At 33.5% G+C, this 18,627-nt stretch overlaps 4 long non-coding RNA genes across 4 annotated transcripts in view; 3 read left to right on the forward strand and 1 right to left on the reverse strand.

Moving 5' to 3' along the window:
• LOC114937066 (uncharacterized) overlaps window positions 1–18,627 on the reverse strand; it is a 201,750-nt gene that overhangs the window by 115,916 nt on the left and 67,207 nt on the right. The gene's annotated exons all lie outside the window — the stretch shown is intronic.
• Window positions 6,620–7,423, forward strand: LOC146723435 (uncharacterized). Its single transcript, XR_014924585.1, has 2 exons — window positions 6,620–6,722; window positions 6,855–7,423. It is a non-coding gene; the product is annotated as an uncharacterized LOC146723435 (long non-coding RNA).
• On the forward strand, window positions 11,556–12,778 carry LOC146723436 (uncharacterized). Its single transcript, XR_014924580.1, has 2 exons — window positions 11,556–11,929; window positions 12,205–12,778. It is a non-coding gene; the product is annotated as an uncharacterized LOC146723436 (long non-coding RNA).
• On the forward strand, window positions 17,447–18,593 carry LOC146723437 (uncharacterized). Its single transcript, XR_014924579.1, has 3 exons — window positions 17,447–17,530; window positions 17,901–18,073; window positions 18,393–18,593. It is a non-coding gene; the product is annotated as an uncharacterized LOC146723437 (long non-coding RNA).

Consider the following 18,627-nt stretch of genomic DNA (forward strand, 5'->3'; position numbering starts at 1 on the left):
TCCGATAAGTTGCCCGGTTTAATGCGAGAACTTGCCGCGGCGACCGTTCATTTTCGACGAGCGTTTCCATCGTTAAAGTCGATCGGCGTTGCATTTACGGTTCCCTCTGCTGCATTCGAGAATATATATATCTGTTGTCGACGTAAGATACGCACGTTTCCCAGATATGCAGGAGAAAAAATATGCTCTTACAAAATTACACGCTTATATCTCGTCCCTGATATTCATTCGACATGACACAAACCGATGATCGTCTCATTTCGCAATAAGACACGCATGTCGAAAATAACACGCGACGTATAAATTATTATTATAATTACGCAGCGACAGGAATGTTTCAATAATTCTAATGGCGATGCATCGGTGCGTATTATCGTGCCGCGTACGATTTCAGCGAGCCGTTGCGAAATAAATCACTAGAACTGACGCTAACGAACGTGCGCTAGGAGGGATCACGTGGTTCCATTCACGTAAAGCGTTTGCCGATAATGACGAAGATATGGTCGGAAGATTTATTAGGCGGTCGAGAGAGAGAGAGACGAGAGTGTGCGTGCGCGCGCGTGTATATAGAAATGAGTAGAAAGCTCGTTAGTCGGATTTGAGTTAGGTAGTCGATACGGACGTCAGGCGCAATTCGTTTCGTTGCCTAATTATAAAGCCCGAAGCCCTCGGGGACTCGAGGCGGCGCCGTTTCAACTTCGCGAAAAGGAGGACCGCGATATGGAGTCTCCCGCGGCAGATTTTATAAATTATCCAGCTGGGCAACGATGACGACGGGTTTAGCGCGGCGTAAAGAATTTAATCTGCCCAATAGTTCCCGTTGCGGTAAACGTTATTGTTATTAATGCCCGCTAATAATTAACGGTTCTCAAGAGAGCCGAGATCGCGTTTCCCCTTGTATTTTTTTATCAACGACATTTTTCACATATCTGATTCGCGACGACCAGCGATTTCTTTACTCACGCGTGAAACTCTGATGCGATCGCGAGAATACTTTCTCAAGTTTTTTTTTTTTTTTTTTTCTTTGCGTACATGCTTCTGTACTGCACGCTATTTATTTGCGTAGAAAGATATTCTCGTGAAATAGACACGAGTTTTATTGCCGTTTCTTTCCTTGACACATATTTATTCATGCAACTATATTGCTAGACAGTCGTAATGACAGTCATATATTATTCGAGCTAACTAACTGATCAAGACAACGTGACGCGTAAAAAATTTAATTTGTTAGGTATTAACTGTCATTGTCGCCGTTATTATTGCGAGCGTGTTGCTTTAATTAGCCGTATATATATATATATATATATATATATACTTTGGCGACGGGAAAAAATTCACACAAGCAGATTGGCGAACAGTTGGTGACCTTTCGTATATCTCTATACCATATCTTTATGACATATTAATTTGCATCGCATTGATACGATAATGGGAATCTGACCGATAAAGCGCACCTCAATCTATAATAAACAAGATTGATAATTCTCTCTATTTCTCGCGAAGCCGGATAAATAAAAAAGATGTAATTCAGGCGCATTTTGTAGCTCCGCTACTCTTTATGGCATCGCGCCGCCGCCTATTATTACAATTATTTCGCAGATCCGTATTATGCGCAGGCGAGCACGATTTCGCAAGTTAAAAACTCCGACCGGCGATTTTCTTTCCACTCGCTCGCTCTCGATGGAATGATTTACGAGCGTATAATTTATCCTACATTATACTGCGCCGCGAGAGAATCGCTCATCGTACATACACACGGAGCTATGAAACTCCGCGCACGGTAAACATATGGTAATCAGGCGATTTGACTCATCAAGACTCGGCTTTGTAAATGGCACGGATGTCCTCCGTAATTTATGTGATGCACGGCGCGTAAGTGCGACCGGCGGAGAACAAGCGAGCGCTCACCTCGACGCGATATCATTAAATTCAATGCGAACACAAACTGCGTGTCGCTATACCCGCTCGTATACGCGTATACATGCATATGTACATACACAAATGTCAGGAATACGTATAATCATTTTTCTGATTGCAATTAAGTTACCAGCGATTTTCAAAGATTTAAATGTTCTTGAATTTTTCAAGATTTCCAGATTTAAATCATACTCTCAAATCCTCCAGTCTCTTTAGATGGATTAAATCGAATTAACTTTTGACAGATTGATTAAAAATTGATTAAGGTGTTTATTATTCAAAATATTTGTATAATATTGATGTGTTATTATCGTTTATGATTCAATATTTTTAACTCTCTCTCTCTCTCTCTCTCTCTCTCTTGCGATCAGGTATCATTAGCATGAATTAATGTAGTTTCCGATATTTATGCGGGCAAAACAGTTGTAATTTTATAAGAAGCTTAAAGCTATTTCTCTTATCCAAAAATATCCTTTATAAGATTATTTCTACAGATTAAGCTTGCTGGAATGATGGGCGTGTATTATCTGCAATTTGTAACATATCAGATCAATTAAATGGAGGAACCCGTAGCGAGAATGCGACCGTCACGTCAGCAATGAATATATTTTGAGTGTAAACTCATCATTAGTCATGTTAATAAAGCGATTATTTTTATTGATAGCAAGTAATAACGTAAATTAACCTCATGCATGAGATAATTGGTGCCTTATAAATATGAAGAACGCAGAGTGAACGGTGGCATTAATATTTACATTATGCTAATAAGCATATTAAGCAATATCAAATGTCTTGCATCATAATTTATTGTCATAAATACTGAAATGTTCATATCGATGCATAAAAATTTTAATAATGCCATTATGTAACGTATTTCCAATATTGCGTTGTATAAGAGTATAAAACTCGTGTATTAGCAAAACAAAGTTATCTTTTTATCTAAATTCTACTAAATGTTTTAAAAATATTTAGTCTGTTTATTTGTATACATTATACGCGACTTTTGAAATTTATATTGTAAAAATGTTAGAGAGATTAAATGAGAATTTAAGTCTATAAGATTAGACAGGAAGAATATAAATAAATATTAAATTGATTGCGTAGTAAAATATTGAATTCGTTGCATAGTAAAATAAAAAATTCACATTCTAATATTAGAAAGTTCCCATTTGTAGATAAGCGCTTGTTCCAACTAAATTGTGAATACATAGCTATGTGTGTACATCTACCGTCTGACGGCAAAATGAGATATTCAGATGAAAATATATTAACTTTTCGGAATAATTTATCGCGCGAAAGTATGTCATTGTAGAAAATAAATTGTAATAATTATTATTAATTAAAGTACATTATTTATATAAAACACAGCAACTGCTGAACACCAACGCGTATCTGTCTTTTATCGACTCTTGGACGCGAGTTTAACGTATTCGTACCTTCAGTCGATAGATATAGAATCAGTTAATGTAAAAAGCGAAATTTTAAACAAATAATCAGCCATCGGTTCAGGGTCAAATAAAATTATGTCGGCAGACGATTATCAATAATTAATGTAGAAAATTTAATGCGGCTAAATTATTTCGTAAATGAATTAATCTGTATAATGGAATTAAATTGCATTATAAATGTATGCGGAATAAAAAACCTGCATTCTATATTATTGAGAAATATATAGTAATTGACGATATAATTATTTTATTAATCGTTATTTGTTGACCTATTTTTTATTCGATATTGTAATTTATACGATTCTGCGTAAAAAATACAAGTAGCATGATTTGTAGTAAATTGCAACATTAAAATTGATGATTAATCATATAATGATATTTATCGAAGTATATATAATCATAACTTTTTTCCGAAATATAGCTTATTATTTTTGGCATTGTAGACAGGTCGTCATTTTCTGATGGACAATGTCTATCTGTCTGTTACGTGGAGGAATTTCCGAATGAAATATTATGCACTTTGTTGATGGAATATCATGAATATTTCGATTATGCGGCATTCTTTCTTCTTTATAACTGTCGTTGAATTACTTCATGCAATAGCGAATTATTGTCAGTGAAAATATAAATGCGGTATAAACACGAAACAATTTGTTAAAAAATGTAAAGCATTTGCCCGAGAAATCGTAATTGCGAAATAGTATACACAATTTGACACATTTTAAATAAATCCATATAATTATTTACGCATAGAATTTCGATTCGATAAATGATACGAAGTTACGCGGATTTTTATGGCATTTTGTTATTTTCCATTAACAAGAGAGATTAAAAGAGTTATCGTAAACGATCAGTCCGTGAATGAAACCGCGCGCCATTCTAAATTATTATCAATTGCAATTCGCGATGAGGAGAAACTTTCTCACCGGATTGTCGAATAAACGTAGCTATTTCATTTATTCTCTCCCGCCCGCGTTGGAGAATTACAGTCCACTCCAGTAATTACTACGGATACACCATTATATAAGGGTGAAAAAAGGGGATCGGACAAGTGAGAGACCGGGGGATGGACAGCATGCACATTTCAATTTGTTGTACAATTTTCTAGAGACGGATGGGGTAGGACGATCCGCTCTCGTTTCGCGAGCGAAATTACAGTCGCATACGATTTAATCGCGTGTCTATGTGCGCGGGTGCGACCCGTTAATGCTACAAATTACGCTTTATCGAATTTCGACAGGGCCGAATTTGGTGGGAAAGAAGATTCCTCGCCCATCGAATTAAACAATGGATTACGCGTTAAGTTTAATTGCGCCACACATTAGCTCTCGTGTAACGTATAGAATTAGTTCGAGGAATTTGTCGCTAATTAAATTGTCAAGTCAAGGAATTATCGTATGTTGAAAGAATCCTATAAATGACAGAGTAATCAAAGAAACGTGTAATTCAGATGTTAATGACATATATTGTTTTCACGCGCATTCGATTCACAGAAATTTGATTGAAAGCAACATTAGTTAAAAACACGACTTCACACAATGTTTTGTGTTGATATTTCGAAATAATTTCAAGCAATTAAAGCTCGATTAAGGTGTATAATTGAAATCGATTAGTATCGATTGGCGGTGAATGTAGTCATCTCAATTGCAAATTGTAAATCATAAATATACTCATATCAATTGTATGTACATCGGTATATAGTGCATCTAAGCATTTGTATTCTTTTAATTTGTTGTTAAAACAGAGCAAGAAATATTTCGGTCAATATATCTTTGCAATTGCGGAAATTATGATATTGTATTTTTATTCGCTATACGATTGATAATTTTATCAAATGTCTTCGAGGATTCAAATAGACAGAAACTATCGAGTTATAAATCAGAAATATCGGAAATTGTAGATTTTGGCAGTCTATAAAGTATATATTATTTTGAGTGGTTGATACATATAATATATAATAGTAGATAGAAAAAAATATTTTTAGAATAATACGATATCTCTCCAAATAATGTGTTGGAAAAATTGGATACAATCACTGTATTAGTTCAATGAAATAGAAATTAATTAGTTAAATCAAATGTTCTTTCGTCTTATTAAAGATATTCAAGCATAACATTTCGTTAAACTTTATTTATTCAAATGTATAATTTTTAATAAAAAACTTTGAACATAAAGGTATATTAGATTTTCATAAAAATTATTAAATTTGTTTAGTTTGTTTTATAATCATTTTGTTTTAATTTACACTTTGTTTAATGGAATATAATATCCAATTTTTAATGGTACTCTCTTGTTATGCCTATTTTTCCCCTCTGATAATTTTTCTCTCAAAATGTTTTCAAAACTGCGTATATTTAATTATAACTTGTTTGAGAATGATTTATATAAAATTCTCTTTTTATTTTAGTTTCGTAAATCTCTTTTACGTAACGAAAGAGTAGTCGATTGTACACATCTATTCTGATGTAGCACAAAAGTAACGCTAAAAATTAATCTTATAAAATGATATGTTAATATATTGCGCGTACATGTTTGTCATGGCATTAGCCAAGTATTTTCTTTTTCATTTGGATCTTGTGACGTAAATGTCACATACAGACAGCTGAAGTCGCGTTTGAGCAAACATATACTTCCTTTCCTTACTCGTCGTGACATTTTTATGCTAGCTTGTTCTGATCCGAGACACGACAGTATCTGTGAGTTGTGTGAGAAATCGAACGGACATATTCTCGCTCGATTTCCCATTATTACTTTACATACGGGGACGGACGCGAGGTAGGACGACCGGTAAAGAGAGCCTGTCGAAAGCCGAAAGCATTTTTCCGACGTCTTACGCCTCGAAAAGTTTCCCATCTGTATTTGTCCCGCTATAAATCGTCGAGGGGCTGCCGCAGCTGTATCTCGCTCACGTTTTGCTTTGAGTAATGTCTCACCGACGTATTCCAGTCGCATGAGAGAGGTAGGAACGCAGCAGGAATCAATTGTGATCATAAACCTGGACATGCAAGCGCGATGCTTCTGCACGAATTCGCTAAAATAAAGCGTTCGCGATGTATCTAATAAAAGTCGCATGTATGGAGGCAATTTTGCAATTGTGAGAAAGAGAGAGAGAGAAAGAAATGTTTCTCTCTCTCTCTCTCTCTCTCTCTATATATATATATATATATATATATATATATATATATATATATATATATATATATATATATATATATATATATATAATATATATATATATATGGTTTTATTATTAGGTGCGCAACTAAGTTCCCGCTGTTTGTCTATAGATGGCTCCAGCAGTAAGTGCTGGTCGATTTTGACATATCCAAAACGTCACGAGCCAAGCTTAGACATATGGTAAACAAACCGCTTTGACATGTTAATGATTTTGTTTTGGCGTCATATACTTTTAGTTGTGTGAAAATGTCTGATTTTGTACCAAATAATCGTCATTTGCGGGAAGTGTTGATTTTCTTATTTCATTCGAAGAAAACGGCGGCTGAAGCGCATCGAGAGCTCCAAAAAGTTTACGGAGATGCTGCTCTAAGTGAAACAACGTGCCGTGATTGGTTCCGTCGCTTCAAAGACGGTGATTTCGATGTTGACGACCGTCCGCGTGAAGGAAGGCCAAAAACCTTCGAAGACGCTGAATTGGAGGCATTGCTCGATGAGGATCCATGCCAAACGCAAGAACAGCTTGCTTCAGCATTAGGAGTTACCCGCCAAGCCATTTCCAAGCGAGCAATACGAGCAGAGGCACGAAAAAGTGATTCTACTGCATGACAACGCTCGGCCTCATGTTGCCAAACCCGTTAAAACTTACGTGGAAACGCTCAAATGGGAAGTCCTACCCCACCCGCCATATTCCCCAGATATTGCGCCGTCCGATTATTACTTGTTCCGTTCGATGGCACATGGTCTGGCTGATCAGCAGTTCCGCTCATATGAAGACATCAAAAAATGGCTTGATTCGTGGATAGCCTCAAAAGACGAATACTTTTACCGTAACGGTATTCGAGCTCTGCCAGAAAGATGGGAAAAAGTTGTGGCTAACGATGGGCAATACTTTGAATGATTCATTTGTAACTATTTTTTCACAATAAAGTTGCATTTTCATAAAAAAAACAGCGAGAACTTAGTTGCGCACCTAATATTATATATATATATATATATATATATATATATATGGTTCGATTTTTTCGAACATGAAGAGAACGCATTCAATATATTCATGAGATGAGCATTAGGTGGCTATATATTAAGTGCGATGAGGCTATAAGCTAATATCGATGATTTCCCGAATATATATATATATATGTATATAGGAACATCCCGAATTATATACGGCTTTAGAGCTTTCGTAATGGTCGAATCGAATATACAAATTGAAATATTGATTTTAAAAATAGATCAAAAAGACAATGAGAAAAAAAGAGGCGTATAAAAGTCAAATTTTCACTCTTGAAATTTTGGCGTAAAATTGAATAACCACTATAACTCGCTGAAAAAGTATATCAATTATTTTCTCTGTCAACGTTATATAAAAAGATTATGAATCTTTTCGTTACAAGTTGAAGAGTGCAATTAGCGGCGGTTAAAATTGTTTCGGAAAAATAATAGAAAGTTAAGAATAGGATAGAAAAGGGATCTGTCGTAAAAAGAGCCTTTATCGGGCGATATCGCGTAAATAGGAAAATTGGAATGCCTCGTATAGGATACGCGCATCTCATCCCGAAAACTCGCTGACACGGTCCCTCATTTGCGATAGGGTCGAACTGTCGGGCGTCTTCTCCCTAGCGTCCGGAACGAAGGTGTATTCCCATTTCAGCTGCTCGGGGCGAGTCCATGCTCCTGCTTGCGTCTATCTGTTGAGATTTCCTCGACTACGTGATCGGAGTGCGGATGTCCGTGAGGGACGCCGGGACATATTCTGACGCAAGTTCTCGCGCGCGCTATTGCGATTTCGAAGGACGTCTTGCGAAATTGTATGGAGCATTCGATGCTGATACGACCGATCGAAGTGATTCCTTTTACGCCATTCGCGCGTGTGGGAAATTATTTTCGAATATTGTATTATCACGAAAATTTAATAATTGCGTTGTTTGTTCTCTTGTGGGAAAAATATTAAAAATTATTAAAAAATAGGGATTTTGATAGTAATAAATATATATACATATAATATTATTCACTCTTCATTATAACAACATCATTATTATTTTATCTACATCTAGATTATCAAACACATATTCAAAATAATGATCAATTTATATATTATCACATATTATTAAATATGCAAATACACGAGTAATATGTACATTCATATTCATATAAAAAAGCAGGATTGGGTAAGTTAATGATTTTTTAAAACTAAGTTAAGTTAAAGTTAGTTGCTTATAAAATTAATTTAGTTAAGTTAAAAGTTTTATGAACAAAAAATTGATTCAGTTCAAGTTAAGTTAAGATTAAATTAACTGAAGTTAAATCAAAAGTTAATTTTTAAAAATATTATTTATATTAAATTAGAATTTTGTTTGTTAATTCTTTTAAAACATATAATAACAAATAACAAAGAAATTTTGATTTTTATATAGACATATATTTTTTGGTAATTACAATTGATGACAAATGAACATAAAAATTATTGATACTTTAATTTAAAAATAATACGTTTATAACTTTTTTTTATAACTTATAAAAAACAATAGTATTCAGAGATAAAAAAACTTAACTTGGGAAAAAAATTAATAAATTTAAAGTCAAAAATAACTAGTCGGAGTTAAAAATTAATACATTTTAAATTAAATAAACTAAGTTAATAGTTACTAACTTTTTAACTTTTAACTAATTAACTAGTTATTACCCAACCCTGTAAAAAAGTAATATTTTTTTTGTGAATGTCTGTTGCTATATACATTGAAGTTATCCTTTTTTTGTTATCGTGAAATATATTTTGAAAATTATATTAAGATAATGATCATTTTTTTTATATTGTATAGCGCAATTTTCTTTTCAGATTTCCTTTTTAATTTGCAGTTTCTGTTATCTTTGTACTTGTTAAAGTAATCATATATAATTTAATTATATAGCTGCAGCGAATTCTAGTTTGCTGTTAGGTCAGAAGTGGCCTGTAATTAATTCGAGCGTCCTCGTAACCAAGGCGCGCTTGTGAACAACTTGTAATCTGTTAACCGTAATTTTCACAAGTCTGAAAAAATATTCTTTTTTCTGCATAATATGAATATTATTGCACACATTATATTTGTTTTTTGCATTTTTAATAATACGTGGTAATAAAAATTGATACTTATTTTAAAATATGTTATGACTCTGAAAAATTTAAAAGATTAATATATATATATATATATATATATAATATTAAAATATCGTAGATTATGTTACGGTATAATGGTACAAAATTTTGACTTTATAATTTAATAAAATTGAAATAAAAATAAATAACGATATAAAAGCGAAGCAAAGACTTATTTTTGTTATAATTCAATTACGTCCTGTCAATGTGGTTTTTAACATTTCATTATTTATACGCTTCGTTTTATCGTGATTATTTTTTGTTTTCAACGAAGACCAGCGGTCGTAGACATTGAACGAAAGGCGAAAAAAACCAATATCGTGCCGCTGGCAGCAAATTCGCTAAATATTTATCGCGACTGTGCACGATGCGCGCATGACTACGCACGTATTTCGATCAAAAATTCATGAAGCGCTGCACAGTATATTTGCCTTTACAATTCGAACGTGGAACATTCAACGTATTTAGCGTTCTTGTTTCAAGTAGAGATTCATCCAGATGGCAGCTTTCATAAATGGATCCTTCGTTGTGAAAATTGGTTTAATAACATAAGGCGGAAGATAAATCTCGACATTTGTATTTTCCATGCAAATCGTATTCCGCATATATATATATATATAGAGATATCGTTGAACATGATCAATGCGTTTTCCGAAATCTACTCCGATTATTCTCGCAGAGACGGCAGTAACAAAGGGTTGTTCCGATAAACCAACAAAAGGGAGAGCTCGCGGTGGATTTCTGGGTAAGGCGTAAGAGCGACACACGAGTAGGGCAGGGTTACGAATACGGGGCTACGGCATTACTATCCTGATAATGGAGTGGCGGTCAATGGGGCGATAGATCGCGCCGTGGAGACGCCGTGGTGCGCTGTAACGCGCTCGGGAGCCGAGCAAGCTCCCGAGGGAACCGCTCTCTCTCTCTCTTTCTCACCCCTTTGCCTGCCAGTTTCAGGCTACATATAGCGACCGTCGTCGTTTCGCCTCCCTGTCTTTCTCACGGTTCAGCATTCGATCTCCTTCCTCGCCCGTCGATTCCTTATCGGTTGGGGGAGACTTTCTCGCGCCGAATGCGCCTTCTTGATGTAACGTAGGGTTGCTACCGCTTTCGCAGAAGCTGTCGTTCGGAAACTGCAGTGCGCCTGGACGAAAGTGTTTTCCAAAGTCGATGATACTCGTCACGTTTTTCGCTAGATAGGTACGAATGTACGCGCGTCTGTCGAAAAGAATTCAGGAGCACCTGCGAGAAGGTGCTCCTGCAAATACCTAAGATTCTGTATTGATCGAACTGCGCATTTTTATTACTTATTTTACGATAGAGATTTTTATTGATTGAAATATTTAATACATATATATATATATATATGTATTAGAAAGAAGGAAAGAGAGAGAGAGAGAGAGAGACACATACACGCGCACGCCCACATTCTATCGTATTCAAACTGCAGTCATATTTGTTCGCGGTAACAAATCCGTGGAGCGGTGTATATGTGTATGTTTATATGCGCGTGTGTATATGTGTGTATGTTATGCCCTCACTATTCGACTATTGTACCTGCCTACCGCAACTATTCGGCACTACGACGTTCAATATTGACAGATAATATTATGCGCACTCGTGATTTCCTACGTGATTAGAAATTCATGCAAAGTTACACATCGATTTGATTCGATGCAAAGAATAATAACTAAATGTATATCAAAGGATATACACACACATATATATATGTAATAAACAGCACATACATAAAAATACAGATATACGTAAAATTTATGTAATTGCTGGCGTGCTTCTTTTTTAAATAAATAATCGGACAGAATTCGTCATATCAATTTAAATATGACTCATTGTCAGCCTTAGTCATTTTTTTAAAATAAATAATCGGACAGAATTTGTCATATTAATTTAAATATGACTCAGCCTTAGTCATTCTTAAGAGAGTGTCATATGAGAATCAAATTGGACAAGTTGAGCAAACATATTTCATTAAAACGCTTGATTGATAAGAGGAGACGTTTATGTGAAATAAATATGCATTTGTCTCGCTGCGTAGAATGTATATATAATATTAGGGGGAGGAGAATTGCAAGATTGAATGAGATAGGCTTTGCGAACAAGTCAAGTGTTAGTCTAGTCAAGCTTTGACCACTCGTGTGAGACATCAATCCTTGTTCTCAAGTTATATTACCTTCAAGTTCTGACTAAAGATAACAGTTTGTAAGATTCGCCGGACAACATTGCTACTTGGAAATCTGTAAGTCGATGCTATTAATTTGCTAATCGTTGCATAAAAAAAACAAATTATCGCGACCAACTAATAATAAGTTTCTTTTTTAAAAATAAATGTGTGACTTTCGTGCGATGATTTACTTCTTCCCACATTAGACATTAAGACCTTTTTTGCAATGACTGTTAAAAAGCTCGAATAACATGCTATATATAAAATTGATATACTTATCATTTATATGTAATTAAATATAAATATATCCTATTTTCCTATCTATTTCCTGAGAAAGATTATTTTTTCAGAGCTATATATCTGTAAGATGAGATTCAATCTATATATCGTCATATTATTGTCAATATTGGCGACAGCGGCATGCGGATTACCAAAATCCCATGGATGGAACCCAAGGAAAATACAGCTAAATACAGCTACGCGTAGAATTCGTAGACAAAGACGACCAGCGCTTCCATGCGATTCCAATATTTTGAACACTTGTAAGATTATGCAATGATTTATCTCACATGTGACGTAAACGTGCAAAAATAATCAGCATGCAAACTTGATACTTTATGTATATGATGATGCAGTATTATGCATTACATATTTTAATATTTTATAACTTAATAAGTTTTCATATATAAATAAACTCATATCAAATAATATTTGTTTTTAATTTTACACTGATAATGTAGTAGTTCCAATTACAATTATTTAAGGAAGAAATATTATAAATAATAAAATAATATTACGCGCGATTGAAAAGTTAAAACGTAACGTAATGTTTGTCGTAATAGAAGATTTGCTAAACGATTTATATAAATTGTATTATACTAGGTGTCACAGTTTCTAATTATATAATAAAAAGAAAAAAATCAATATAGTTATTTTTTATACAGCTATACTTTTAATGAAATAGAATAAACAAAATTGTATAAAATTTTATTATATCTTTTTTTCGTGTACATATTTTTCTTATTCGTTAAGATATGATGATATATGGATATTCTTTCTCTCAAAGTTTATAAAGTCAGAGAGATCGTGTCCAGCAGCAAGTTCCACATCTGCTCGTAAATTCAAACGCTTAGAATCTGTCATGAAAATACGTTCGAAGATAAAGCGACTCACTTTCAAAACTAGGTAAATGCCTCGTCATATGGAGTCAAAGCAACGCCTTGTGCGGTATGAATATTTACTACCGGAGATGATTTTTGTAAGCTTTGAAGGACTAGCGAGTTCTCAATGGTATCTCAGTTCCTTTCAACAGCAGACTAGCATATTTTAGAGATTTCCGTGGCCCATTTCTATGCTTATTTCAATTTTGCATTTTATTTCATACAGAAAGTAGCGTTAGCTACTTTCACATACTATTATTATAAATAAAATATGATATCTTCCTCGCGCACACTTTCTAAGAAAAGCAACATTTCAGAATATTGTTTCCATCATTTTCAAGATGTATTAATAAAATCAACTTTACAAATGTTTCCCGTCCCCTCTCCGGAAATATATAATATATATTCCTCCCAAATTGTTGACACTTTAGAATTAACCAATGAAAAATTAAGATACTAACGAAAATAAAAATGACTGTAGCAATGTGTGATGTAACGTATGTGTCACGCTTCTTTCTTAATAGTAAACATTTTCCGAGCAAATAAATGGGCACCCACTTTTATATGAATCATCTTGTAACGTCAATGACGTCGCGTTTTACCATGGCGATAGAAGCAGCCCGTTCCACTTTGAAGTGAACTGCGAAACGACATTGGTTACGATCGAAATAAATGGTCTCTGCGATAGAAGATGGAGGAGGAACGTTAACGTGATGGAGGTAGAATTCGTCGTAGTTTTATTCTGATGTTGGGCTCACGTTCAATCGTGCAGGTGGAAAAGGGGGTTGTAGGGACGTGGGTGGTTATGGGAGAGTAGCGGTAAGGCGTTGCAGACACTCTCAGAGCCGGTTCGATCCGCCGTACCGCGCCGATTGCTAAAAGAATCAAATAAAGAACGATGTTTCCTCGCGCTGATGTCATGCATACGTTCGTTTGGCGCGTAATAACTTTTGCATATACACATTTTTATTCTTCATCTTTTTTCATTTTATCGGGTTTTGCATAAATTCCTACATTTTGTACACTAGCAAACTGGTAAAAATTTTGCGATGTATATATTAATATAATGTACGTACTTAATATATAATAGATAAAAATGTATGAAAAATAGAAAAGTATGAGGAAAATATGGCAAAATTATATGGCTCTTCATATATTGTTCTTCTGACATTGTCTTGACGTTTTACCCTTTGCAAAGCACATAATGAGAGAGAACAAGGATAAAAGTCAAGTATAAATATTTAAGAAGAGAGAATTTCCACATCTCTCTTTATGTTTCAGTAATTTCAGTTTCTTTGAATGTCTTTCTCAGCGTACAGTGACAAATTCTCACATATATTAGAGAGGCTAATTATAAAGAGTAAAATATGTTTATCACGTACATATTTCTTACTTAATACGTATGAAAAGAACAGTCATGTCTGTAATAGTAGGTAAGATAAAAGATTTAGTAATTTTTATCAAAGAATTAAAATGCCCAGAATTAAGCTGTATATATACTCGTGAATGTATATAAGTGCTATTTAAAGAAAATAATATCACATTTTTCCACTCTGCAAGCTTGAGAGAACATAATCTGTTGAATATACATCCGTGAATATATTCGTGAGAAAAATGCAAGTATTCATATTTTTGTAAATTTAAAAAATTAGAAATACTTTACAATTTTAATACAATTTATTTTGTTTATTGTTAAATTATTATTAAATTCATATTATATTTTATAATATTAATATATGTATATTATCTCTATATTTTTACTAGGGGTATAATAATATTTTAAAAGCATTTTAAATCTCTATTAGAGCCGACAAGTTTTTGCACCTTATTTATTATTTAATTCTCTATTTAAATCGTTGCATGTATGTATATTTTTCTTTCAGAAATACATAAAATTCAATATGAAATTTTATTTATCCATCTTTTTATTCTATTCTTAGCGATGACGGTCTTTGTGTGTGTGTCGATCTCCAGTCAGATAATCGTAGCTGGAAACCAATCACTCTTTTTCCAGGAGATCAAACATCATTTAACTCTTAATGAAACTTCTTTATTAAAAGAATAATTAAGCAATAACTCTTTTCCAGACATACATATTACATCTACTTATTTAAATTCACGTTGATTATTGCAAAATGACACGATATTTTCTTCTTCTAGTAATTTGTAGTACGCATTATACGAATGCATGTAATCGAAGCTTTTGTTCGATTTCTAAACGACATGCATAACCCTAAGTTTAAAGTATTCCCGTTCGTTGTATCGGCGAATATCCCGTGTAATATCGTTACTTTCGACTTTCGGCCATGTTTTCGCGATCGTATAAACGACTGACTCCTCGTTGTCTGTAGATCTGATAACGTTAATTACGCTAATACGTTACACGGGCTCCGAAATAACGAGTGCACCGCCCAGTTCCACGTACAGAGCCGGTTGCATTACCTCTGGCAATGCCTATCGCATACGTAGAGACGAGGGTGTCCTAATTACCTACCGCCCGGCGAGACGCCTTCTTGCCCGCATGTAAACACCTTCATTACCGCTGAACTGCTCTATAAAATATTTCCCCGGGATAGCTGTTTGGTATAGGTAATAACCCCAATCCACACGGAACTCTATAAAATGTCGCCCCTTACGGACGCTAACTTAATATAAGAGATCATTATTGACCGGTATATTTGGGAAGCTTGTTACATTGTGCTATTATGATGCCGTTATAATAAAATTGCGATAAAAAATACAGAATGCAATTTTCATACGCAATAAGAATGCGGTGTATAATGCACTTTTATCATTCAATCAGAAAAATGTTCTTTTCAGGGAAATCCATCTGCGAAATAAACAAAACGCAAATGTTGTTTTCAGTATTGTAATTAAATGATAATTAAATCTGGTTCATTATTTTAGTTTTTTACAAGATGCGTGTAAAATAATTAACGTCTTTATTAATATGTCCTAACTAAATTGTTTCTATAATACTACTAATAGCTAAAATAATAAATAAAATAATAATAATAAATAAAACTGATCGTTCAGATATTGTTAGCTGTTCCCAAATATATTTATTCGCTTCTTTTCAGCGTATGCTAAGGGGAGTGAGATATAGTGAAAATGTGTCGGTGTGAGAGACCGGGGACTCAAGTTCAGGAAATACCCTAGCTTCTTCGCAAGATACTATCTAGCTTTCTCGTATCAACGAGTAAACGACCTCGAACCAGCCATCTTATATTTCATGTCCGAGTAAAAGTTTCTGTTCCATACCAGCCGTGGTCGCGTCGATACCTTCGATCGTGTGAAAACTCTTCTCTGTCACTAAAAGATATAATCTATATTCTTAGGGGATAAGTACTCCCATAATTTTTACGCGAGCTCTGTACGTGCTTCTGCAAATAGATAATCGTTTTGCAGTTCAAAGCTATTTTCGTTCAACACACGGTGTTCGACGATAAGTATTTATCTACGGTTGACCGAATTGTATTCGCGCGTAATTTAATCATTTCCGTTTCCGATTTGGCAATCTGAGTTTATATTAAAGTGTGTCAATTTTATTAATATAAGGAAGTTTAAATATCACAAATTTTTTCCTTTTAAATTATATCAATGTAAATACACTTTCCCTATAAATATACACATATCATACCAGACAAAGTCTAATAGTTGAAAATTTCATAAAGATCACGTACATAATTTTTTTATTGCTCTTTCTTCTTGCATATCTTATAATGCAATTTTGGTTGTCCTTTTAATTGTTTATGTCATAAATTGTATTTTGCGTTTTGGCGATTTTATGATTCTTTTACACCGTTGGCGCTCGATTAAAACTCCCTTTGTAATTTAATTCTCTTTACGCAACAGTTTTATTGTGAAATAAAAGCCTCTTTTCAAATAAATAGAACTGCCTGTCTTTCTTTAACCGCACGGAATATTTAATTACCAACATGTCTAAATGTTTTATTTAGCAAAATCTTTTTCAGATATTATCCATGTAATTTTAATACAGTTTTGTGTACATATGCAGTAATTGTTCTGTTATACAAGACTGAAAGAATTATAGGCGTGCAAAATAAAAGAATCGAAACAATATTACATGATGTCAGTATTTGTGAAAAACCGCTTTGTGGAAAAAAAGAAAAAAATATCGGGATACCGTCAGTAAAGATCGCGTGCATACGCGTAAAAGAAATCCAATTTGCAGATTCTACGGGAAATTCCCAAATGTATAAAAAATGCATAAATGTCGAAACTAATAAAATCGCGTCGGACGAATCATCAACAGAGTGTGCGAGGTTACTGCATGTCACTGACTATCGTAGCGATAAGATAAAGCCTGAGGGATTTCCCGGAAACTTGGAACTTCCGCTCTCGTGTTTTTCGGTCGCAATAAGAAGTTGCCTATTTCAGCTGTCTACTACAGTAACATCTACTACACTTACGACTTATACTTCACACAATGCCAATATATAAGTGGCGTGTAACATAGGCTGCACAGTTCGAGTTCTGCTGCAGCCAGATTAAGGTATAGTGGAATAAGAAAGAATCGCGAGATTTATAGTGTTTATATATAAATGTAGAAACTTGTGTAAATTATTTTATTCATGACATTTATTATAAACATTTTGTTTATTATGCTTGTTATGCTTTCATTAATTATCGATTTAATTATTTCATAGAGTATAGCTGTATACAGACAAATTTTTGATTTCTCTTATTGCAATATATATTCTGTAATAATTTTTCCTACATCACATATTAAAGTTAGTTGTTGTATAGAAAAATTAATCGTCTTTACTTGCATGAACGAAAGAAACTTGTCGAAAAATCTATAGCACCGAGTTGTGTTATTTTTTATTTTATATAACGATACTTATCTTTCGTTTCTTCGCCAGAAAACAATATGAAGCTCGTAATATATATCGTGTTGCTGTTGGTTTCAATTTGCGCTTTATTTACTGATACTCAAGCATTCTTGGAAGATGTTCCTGAATCATATCGTCCCGACTATTCTGGACCACCATATACCCCTTCACCATTTAATCCTCTACCATCAACAAGATCACCAGTAAGTATAGGTACTGATCAATATCTATATTTTTTTGGAAATTGCACAATACTCGATTTTCTTTTATAAAAAATAGAAAATAGTTACATCTATATTTTTCAAAATAATTACGAGGTAACAAAAATCGTTACTTTTTATTATTATTTTTTATTAGTTTCCAATACTTTTTTTGCAAATAAAAATAAGTTTACTTGTTTCTGTAAACAAATTTACAGAAATTGCATATTAAATTGAATTAAATATTATTAAATTGGAACTGTCGCTCAAGTATTGTATTTGACAGAATTTTAATAAAAATATTTTTATTATTTTTATATAGATTATTTAATCCATGAAATTAATAATCGGATGATGTCAACTGCTGTACTATTCAAGATTAAGAAACTAGATGAAGTTTTTACACTTCTTTAGTATTTAAAAAAAAATATATATATATATATATATATTACTTATTAATTAATCAAGTTTTTAAATGTATTAATAAAAATTAAATAAAAAGAATTTTTTTAAAGACCATAAAGAGAGAAATTGTATACATATTTATATTTATACGC

Source organism: Nylanderia fulva, unplaced genomic scaffold (assembly GCF_048542155.1).
Source record: "Nylanderia fulva isolate GAGA-0341 unplaced genomic scaffold, ASM4854215v1 Scaffold2, whole genome shotgun sequence".
Classification (NCBI taxonomy): Eukaryota; Metazoa; Arthropoda; class Insecta; order Hymenoptera; family Formicidae; genus Nylanderia; species Nylanderia fulva.